We start from the raw sequence: 8,457 nt of genomic DNA on the forward strand, positions 1-8,457 counted from the left end.
AATAATTATTATAGAATCGGTCTCAAAAGATGGTACTCTAGATACTATAAAAAAATACACAAGCGAAAACATGAACCCCAGTACAATGATTATGTATATAAATCAAACCTTCACTCTGGAGAAATGGCAGACTTAAGTTCTGTCTACAGATGTAGCTTAAGAGATCAACAAGGCAGCCCTCAACAAGGGAACAATTTTTGCTTGGTTGCTTTTCATCCCAAGAGCCGGTATGATTATCAAGCAGCAAAAGCAATTTGATATCCGGGAATACTTCCCCAAACCACTAATTGAGGCAGGGCTGTTTGCTCATTAGCAGTGCTCTAGTACCCAACAGGTCTGGGAGTGCTAATATCCTGCCTGTGGCTGTAAATCCAAAGACACAGAGAGTTTCTCTTCGGGAGAGTGTCCAGGAGTGGAAGGGATTGGACTGACTTGTTAGCTATCAGGTCCACTCCATTGGAACAACACTTATTTAACAAAGGGTTACTGGGAGCAGATACACTTCTCCAAACAGTGAATTTGCCCATGTCAGCAACCCGGAAGGTGAGTTGATTTTGACCATTTGTAGAAATAGTCAGAAGAGGGACAATAAAGCACTTTGGGGTGGGGCTCTGTGGAAGCTAAACAAGAGCCAAGTAGAAAAAATAAGCAGGCTGGGGAATTAATTACCTGCAAAGGTAGACTAAGCCCAGACAACAGTGCAGCACAGAAAAGCCACACCACTCCCCAGTTTGCTTTAGACTCTGACTTTTTCTTTTTTTTTTGCGGTACGCGGGCCTCTCACTGTTGTGGCCTATCCCGTTGCGGAGCACAGGCTCCGGATGCGCAGGCTCAGCGGCCATGGCTCACGGGCCCAGCCGCTCCGCGGCATGTGGGATCCTCCCGGACCGGGTCACGAACCCATGTCCCCTGCATCGGCAGGAGGACTCTCAACCACTGCGCCACTAGGAAAGCCCCTAGACTCTGACTTTAAAAAAAATAAAAAGCCTGAAACTCAGGCCTATCCCTACCCTTGTTTGTTTCAACTATCCTTCTGAATGTATATCTCTGAAATTGTAACAAAAGGGATAGAAAAAAAATTGTGGTAGAGGAAATTTCAGCAGTAACCTGTAAACTCTGGAGACAGAAAATCAGATACTTATAGACCCTCCAAGGTCAATGTTATTTTGGCATTCAATGAGTTATTGTTTGGGTAACACTAATGGTTGGAGAAGATGAAGCTAGTGGCACATGAAACCATTAATCCTCTTTTAATCTGTCTTACATATGTATATTTCAGAGATTCTTAACACTTTGTGTCCATTGGGGCAGAGGATTCATGAACTCAATGAAAATGCCTACAAAATTGTGTTTGTGTACGGGTGTGCCCACATGAACACACACTCCCCTAGGGAGAGAGATCATTAAGCTCTATTTGGTTCTCAAAAAGTTCCATGACTCGAAAAAGGTTAATAATTTCTAAGCTGAATGGCTACACATTCACTATGAGAAACGTATCTTTGTGTGAATCTGAATTTCATGCCTTTTCACCCCTCCATGCTTCTGCTTGTACTCATCCCTCTGACTGGGATACCTTTCCTTCTGGCTCAATTGCTGAATCCTACCCATTTTTCAAGGTTTGGTGAAAGTGGCACCTTCTCTGTGACGCCTTCCTTGCTAACTCCCTCTTCAGGTGCAACGAATATTCCCAATTACGCATCCACAACATTTTATCCAAACTTCTGTGATAGCACTTATCAAAGTATTATCATCGTGAACCTCTGTGTCTCTTGGCTAGAACCTATCCTACTCGTCTGTGGAACCCAGACTCCTAGTACAGTGCCTGGTTACATAGGAGACGTTTATAAAATGTGTGTTGACTGAATAGACAATTGAACTGAAATGCTCCAAAATAATTCCAGGTCTTAACTTCTTCTAGTGAAATATACCTCATCCATTTCCAGACGAACAACGCCAGATGGATTGAAGACCCTCAGAAAAGTCAAACGTGGCCAATCACCAGGTGCTAAAGCCTAGTTCTCAATGAGTGCTCTTAAAAGAATTAAACTGTTAGCACATTCATTCTTCCAGCCACACAGAGCGTCCCTTCCCTCCTCCACTAAGCGGGCATCTTCTCATATAAAATGGGCCTGCGTGAAACATTAAGCTTGGAGGTGGAGATAGGGAAGGATAATATGTGATCGTTAGGCAGGCACAAAAAATAGTTCTACGTGCGACTTTATTAAAAACCACTATTTCATTGGTAATGACAGAGAGAACTTCCTGTTTGTAAAGTTAATGTATTTCAGGGGTCCTGAACTTAGTACCCAGTGTTTGCTTGACAGAGACAAGGATCATGCCAATGTATCTATTCCTCGTGCTCTTTTATTCTTAGAGAAGATACCCATTGAATGAACCAAGGAAAAAGACAATGCCTTTCAGTCTTGCCTACCCCACCACCTACTTCTACGTGGGTCAAGTGGAATGTTAAAGAAGAAGGGAAGAGGGTTAGAAGCTGGGATGGCCCCAGAAAGTGAAACAATCCCTACCTAACTCTGGACCCTGGCTCCAGTTATTTGGTTTTGGACTTTTGACGTCCCAAAGAAGGGCACTCCCCTTGGCCCAGTCTCACTGAGGCCCTTGCTAAGAGTGGGGCTTCAGTGAGGAACACGACACAATCCCTGTTCGCCAGGAACTCCCAGTCTGGTGGGGAAGAGTACGGAGATGAAGGAGAAAGAGGCGCCAGATGCAGGAGGAAGAGACTTTATCAGGAAAGACTTCACGGGTGAAATGACGTCTGAGCTGATCCAGTGGAACTCAGCAGGAGCAAAAGGTTGGAGGAGGAACTTGTGTGCAGAGGAACAGGGCATCAGAAAACATGGTGTGTTGAGGGACTTGTAAGCTGCATGGAGAGGCTGGGAATGAAGGTGTGAGAAGAAAAGTGAAGGAGAAGAAGCAGAAAAGTTTAAGGGTCGGGTTGTGAAGTATCTAACTGTTCCATGCTAAGAGTTTGATTGTCATCCTGGTCTTTCTGGAGAAATACTTGAACTGAGACTGATTAGATGACTTAAGAGTTCTTCAGGTCAAGAGCAGAAGAGATGAGGTAGGGAATTCCAGAACGAGGGTCAGCATGAGGAAAAGCCTGGAAAAACTCTGGGGTACCCTAGGAGTTAAGGGAAGGCCTGCCTTCCTGGGGTGGGGTAAGCGAAGAGGAGAGGAATGAGCACTGAGATTGGTACTCACCAGTTTATACTCTTGTCCTTTCCAACATGATTTCATCTCTTCTATTGCATTTTATTTTCACCACTACCCTGCGTGTGTCATTATTAGTAGCTGTGTTTCACAGGAACAGAAGCTGAGGCTCCCAGTTAAGAGTTTTTGTTGAGGCCCCTCATGCAGTGACTGGTGGGACCACAGTTAGGTCCCCAGCCGTCAAGAACCATATTCTTCTCCTATATTTTTCTAGGAACCTGATGCCCTGGTGATCCTGGGGCACCCCCTTGATTCTACATCAAGGACCCTGAGGAACTGAATTAGTCATCAGAAGGTTCTTTGATGTACACAGCATCTGAGCAAAGGTAATCAGATAGTCTCCTGGGATATTTCATCCATGCTACAGCAACGTCTAATGAACTCTCGTTGCCCTGCTGCAAACCGCTCAGTTCTGGGGGGACTAGAATACTAGTGCTGAGAAGCCCTGGCGGTTTCTTGCTACACAAACGTCCTTCATGTACATCCACTAAAAGACATTGCTCGATGGTTGCTTCATTATTCCTTCAAAAAATTGGGCTACCAGATCATTAAGTTACTGCCTTCTTAGGCTATAGGTTTTCACTAGATACCTGGACAAAATTTGGGCATTTCCCAGATCTCCATGGGACTGTCTGTCCATCAGCTTCTGCTGATGGCAAATCTCTTCCAAGGTGTATTTGATTCATCCTAGATTCATGCTCGGAGGGAGGAATGCCCTCACCTTATGGCAAATCTTGAAAAAAGATAAGCAGGTACCTGGGCTGTTATATAATCGACCACTCCACCAGTTTGGACGCTTACACGGGCCAGTAACAGTAGACACAATTTAAACAAGATCCAGGGCAAATATAGTGGCTCAGCGACATCATCATGGGCTTTCTATCTGTTTCACCATTCTCAGTGTGTCAAAGACGCCCCTTGTGTGGACTCAAGATAGCTTTAGCAGTTCCTGGCATCATAGGTAAACACAATAATCACTAGCAATGCAAGGGTGTTTACTTCCATCTTTCTCTTTTTTATTAGCAAGAGAAACCTCTCCTAGAACCTCCCTACTTCCACCCGAGTAGACTTCCCTTCAGGTCCCATTGGCCCAGAGCAGGTCATATGCCTATACCCAAACTCATCCCTGGCCAGGGAATGGGACCACCATGATTGGCCTACAGTCATGATTCACCCCCTTGGGATCACCTTCTTCGAAGCACATGAGAAAATGAACACCAAAAGTCAATTTAAAAATAAATAAAAATCAAGGCTCTGGTGGCAAAAAATAAGTGAGATGGAGGGTGGCTTTTGGGTGGGAGGATAGTCATCAGTGCTCTCCACCAAATGTTTCCAGGTCTCCTCTTGTACAAGGTAGGGTAGTACTTCCCTGTCTTCTACCTGGAAGTTGGGTGAGAGGCACTGTGACTTGTGTCAGTCAATGAAATGCCAGCAGTGGTAACATCTCTCACATCCAGGTGGGAGCCTTAAGAGTGAGTGTGCAATTCACCATGTTTCCTTTTCCCAGCCGTGGTAACTGTGGAAGCACAGAGATGGAATGTCCATTAACCTGGTCCTTAAATGACGGTGATGTAAATCAGAGTCCCTCCTCACCGCCAGCATCAACAATAGACATTTATCAGAAGCAAAAATTAGACCTTTGTTGTATTAAGACACAGAGAGGAGGGCTTTTTGTTACTGTAGCATTACTTAGCCTTTGCTAACTGCTCCAGCAGGAAACAACCGTGTCTGCCACAAGTATAATAAACAAAAGCCTGTATAATATTCAATACATATGCCATTTACTACATTTCTACTATGTAGCAGGCACTCTGCTGGGAATTACAAGGTAAATGTTAGGGCTCTATTGTATACATGAGAAAATGGAGGTTTCCATCTTGTTCAAGTTCATGGAATAAGTGGCTGGTGGAAGCCCGAGCTGAGTCCAGGTCTTTCTTGACTCAGAAGAGCTAGCTTTGCTCACATATGACCCTGCCCTTGAGTAGTACTGCCACGTGAATTTATATCTCAATGGAGCCTCACAGCCTCCCTGCCACAGACACTGCTATCATTCCATTTTGCGTATGAGGAAACTGAGATTCAGAGAAGAAAACTAACTTGTAGAACTTCACAGAACTCAGAAGACACCAGAGCCTTGCTACCCTTCTGACCACATGAAGAATCGAGATATTACAAGTTGGAAGAGAGAATTGAGGTATTAGGAGTTAGCGGAGGCACAGGGATTTTGGAGTCAGGTACCCAGGGGTTCAATCTGTGCTCTGCAGCTCAAACCTGGGAGACATGGATCAAGTTCATGAGTATCGCTGTGTATCAGTTCCTTCCTTTGTAAAAATGAGGCTAGCCATGTCTACCTCAGAGGGTTGTCAGAGGTTCATATATGTAAAACCCTGTATAGAGCAGGCAAGCAATAATTAGCCATTTTTCCCTGTAGATTTGTTAATTGAAGAGGAACTGATCAGGAATTCCACTTCCCCGCCCAAGCCAGTGTGAATGCATACACACACACACACACACCACCCCGGCTGAAATGAAAACGTTTCCCATTAAGATTCAACGACGTCTCGCAGGACCTGCTTCTTGGTCATATAAGGGCTGGCAGGTCCTCTCTGCGGGCTGGAGAAAAGTTTTGTTTCCCCAGCTGCACTCGCAGGGGAATACTCCGCAGGCACGGGCGTTGGGAACCTGTTTGGCTTGGCTCAAAGGCCTGTCAGCACATTCAGGAAGTGAAGTCAGAGAGGGACAGGATTTCAAACAGAGCCAGCTGTACACGAATGCCCGAGCGGGAAAATGCCTTATCCAAGCAGGGTGCCTCTCAGCCTGTGTTGCCCTGGGTGCTGTCAAGCGAGCCTCTGAAGATGGCTCTGGGCCAGGAAAGGAAGAAGCAATCACTGACACCCAGGGAAGGGCCATGACTTCACAGCAAAGTGGCCAGAAGGACTATGTGGGGGTCATCTCAGCCAGTCCCCTGCCATGGGCCGGGGAAGGGCTGAGCCTGGGCTCCCAGAGCTTGCTGGGTGGAGGGGCTAATGTTCATCTCCCTGGAGTCTCAAAGTCAAGGTATGGGAGGGGAGGGGAAGAGAGAAGGAGGACAGCAAAATGAAGGACCAGGTTAGGAGTATTGGGAAGGGAGGGTGAGAAGTGGATGGTGCCTGATAGATGGTACCCCCCAGCCATGTTCCCGTGTCCAGGAAACAGTGCAAAGCTAAGACCTGAATCCTAATTCCAACTCTAACATCTCCCACCTGTGAGTGGGAAGCTAGTTAATTTCTCTAAGCCTTTATTTCATCAGCTATGAAATGCAGATAATAACTACTCCCATAGGACTGTCGTAAGGATTAAATTAGCTAACCTACGTAAAAGGGCTTAGCCTAGTGCTGGCGAATTATAAATGTATCAGTTAGAATTCTATGGTTGCAAGTGACAGAAAATTCCGTTAAAGTCAAAAGACATTTTATTGGAGTATATCATTGAAAAGCTTTAAGTAGAGGTAGCTCTAGACCTGGCTGGATACAGGGCTCAAATGGTATCATGAGGCTTTGATTGCTCTCCATCACTCAGCTTGCTGTGGGAAGAGTTAGCTTCATCCTCAGTCTCCTTTTGATAGTGTCCAGCAGCTCCCATTCTCTGTCTGTAGGAATAAGTAAGATGGCTATAGTAGTTCCTCACATCCTCCCGGGACGGTGTTTCATTGATCTGATTGCGCCTCATATCCATTCCTGAACCAGTCAGGCACAGGACATACTAGATTGGCTGAGGTGTAGGTCAATTGTCCACCTCTAAAACCAAGGTTTTGGGAGTTTCATCAAACTACATGGCCAGGGAAGAAAGTGAGGAGGAGAAGATTTTCAAAGGACAATCAGGACCTATGAAGGAGTAGGTGCTGGAGATCAAACAGATGATTATTATCTGCTGTTATTATTATCAAATTTTTTCAGTCCAGGATAGAGGGACATCTACTCCACTTCAAAAACCAGGTTGGCATTCGTGATGCACAATTTGATCTCTTCTAACGAGTTGGGAACTCCAGATACAAATCATCAAGAACATGCTTCTTTGGATGGAAAATGCTCAGGGGGGATGTATTCAATGATATAACATATATAAAAATATTCTGTAAAAACAATAGTCATTAGTCTTAGTCACTGTTGTGACGTTCACTGTAAAAAACTTGACCGAGGCCAATTAAAATAGAGAGTTGAAGATTCTCCAAGCAAGATTTTGAAACATCAAGAAGCCCTCTAAGCATATCTACTTCTGGTCTGTGTTTTTCTCCACTCACCTGCTCATTGAACTGTATCAGTATCAGTTTCTACACCAGGATTTCCACAATTCAATAGTTGAAGTAGTAAAAGTAGAAAAGAAAAACTGAAATCAATTATCATCATGACTGAACCCTAAAAAAGGAGAATCCAATATACAATGAAATATTCTTTTTCCTCCCTATAGCGAATCAAAGATCTTTACACCCCAGAACCAGAATGTGAGAAGGATCTCTGAAAATTCTTAGAACTGACTATAAGCATAAGAAGTGAATGATAAATCCAGTGTTGCAAGTAGAAAATACCGAGAGGTTGATGAGTATCTACTGTGTGGCTTAAGCCATGGCTGGGAGGTAATATAGTAACCAGTTCTTGGCATAAATAGTCTTAAAATCTTTCCACCTGAGGAGAGCGGTATGGGATTGAACGATTGTCACTCTCTCAGAAGGCCATGGCTCTATTCATTTACCCCATGTTTATTGAATCCATTCACCTCCTCTATCCAGGCACCTACTAAGCGCTGGAGGTGAGAAGCTGTGTAAAACATGGAGCCTGTTATCAAAAGCAGGTGGATTCAATATATAATTGCCATGACAGAGGTAAATACAGTATACTTTAGGAGCAAGTACCCCACCTAAGGGAATTCAGCAATGGCTTCACTGAGGGGCTGATTTGGAATTGTATCTTAAAAGAGAGGAGTGGGAGTTTGACAGAAAAATAGGGTGATCGTTTTCCAGGAAGAGGGGACATCAGGGACTAAGGTAAGGAGGACTCAGATGGAGCTATTTAGGACTCATCATTAGCTATTTATAGACAAAATGGACAGAATTCCTGACCACTTATTGTCAGGTGAAGAGAAGAGACACCAGACAAATTATTAAACAGATTATCACAATTACTGTATCCAGCCCAGCCCTTTGCAAAGTGCTGCAGAGAAGATGGACAGCAGTGACACTGCATAGACTGG

This window comes from Globicephala melas, chromosome 1 (genome assembly GCF_963455315.2).
Source record: "Globicephala melas chromosome 1, mGloMel1.2, whole genome shotgun sequence".
Lineage (NCBI taxonomy): Eukaryota > Metazoa > Chordata > Mammalia > Artiodactyla > Delphinidae > Globicephala > Globicephala melas.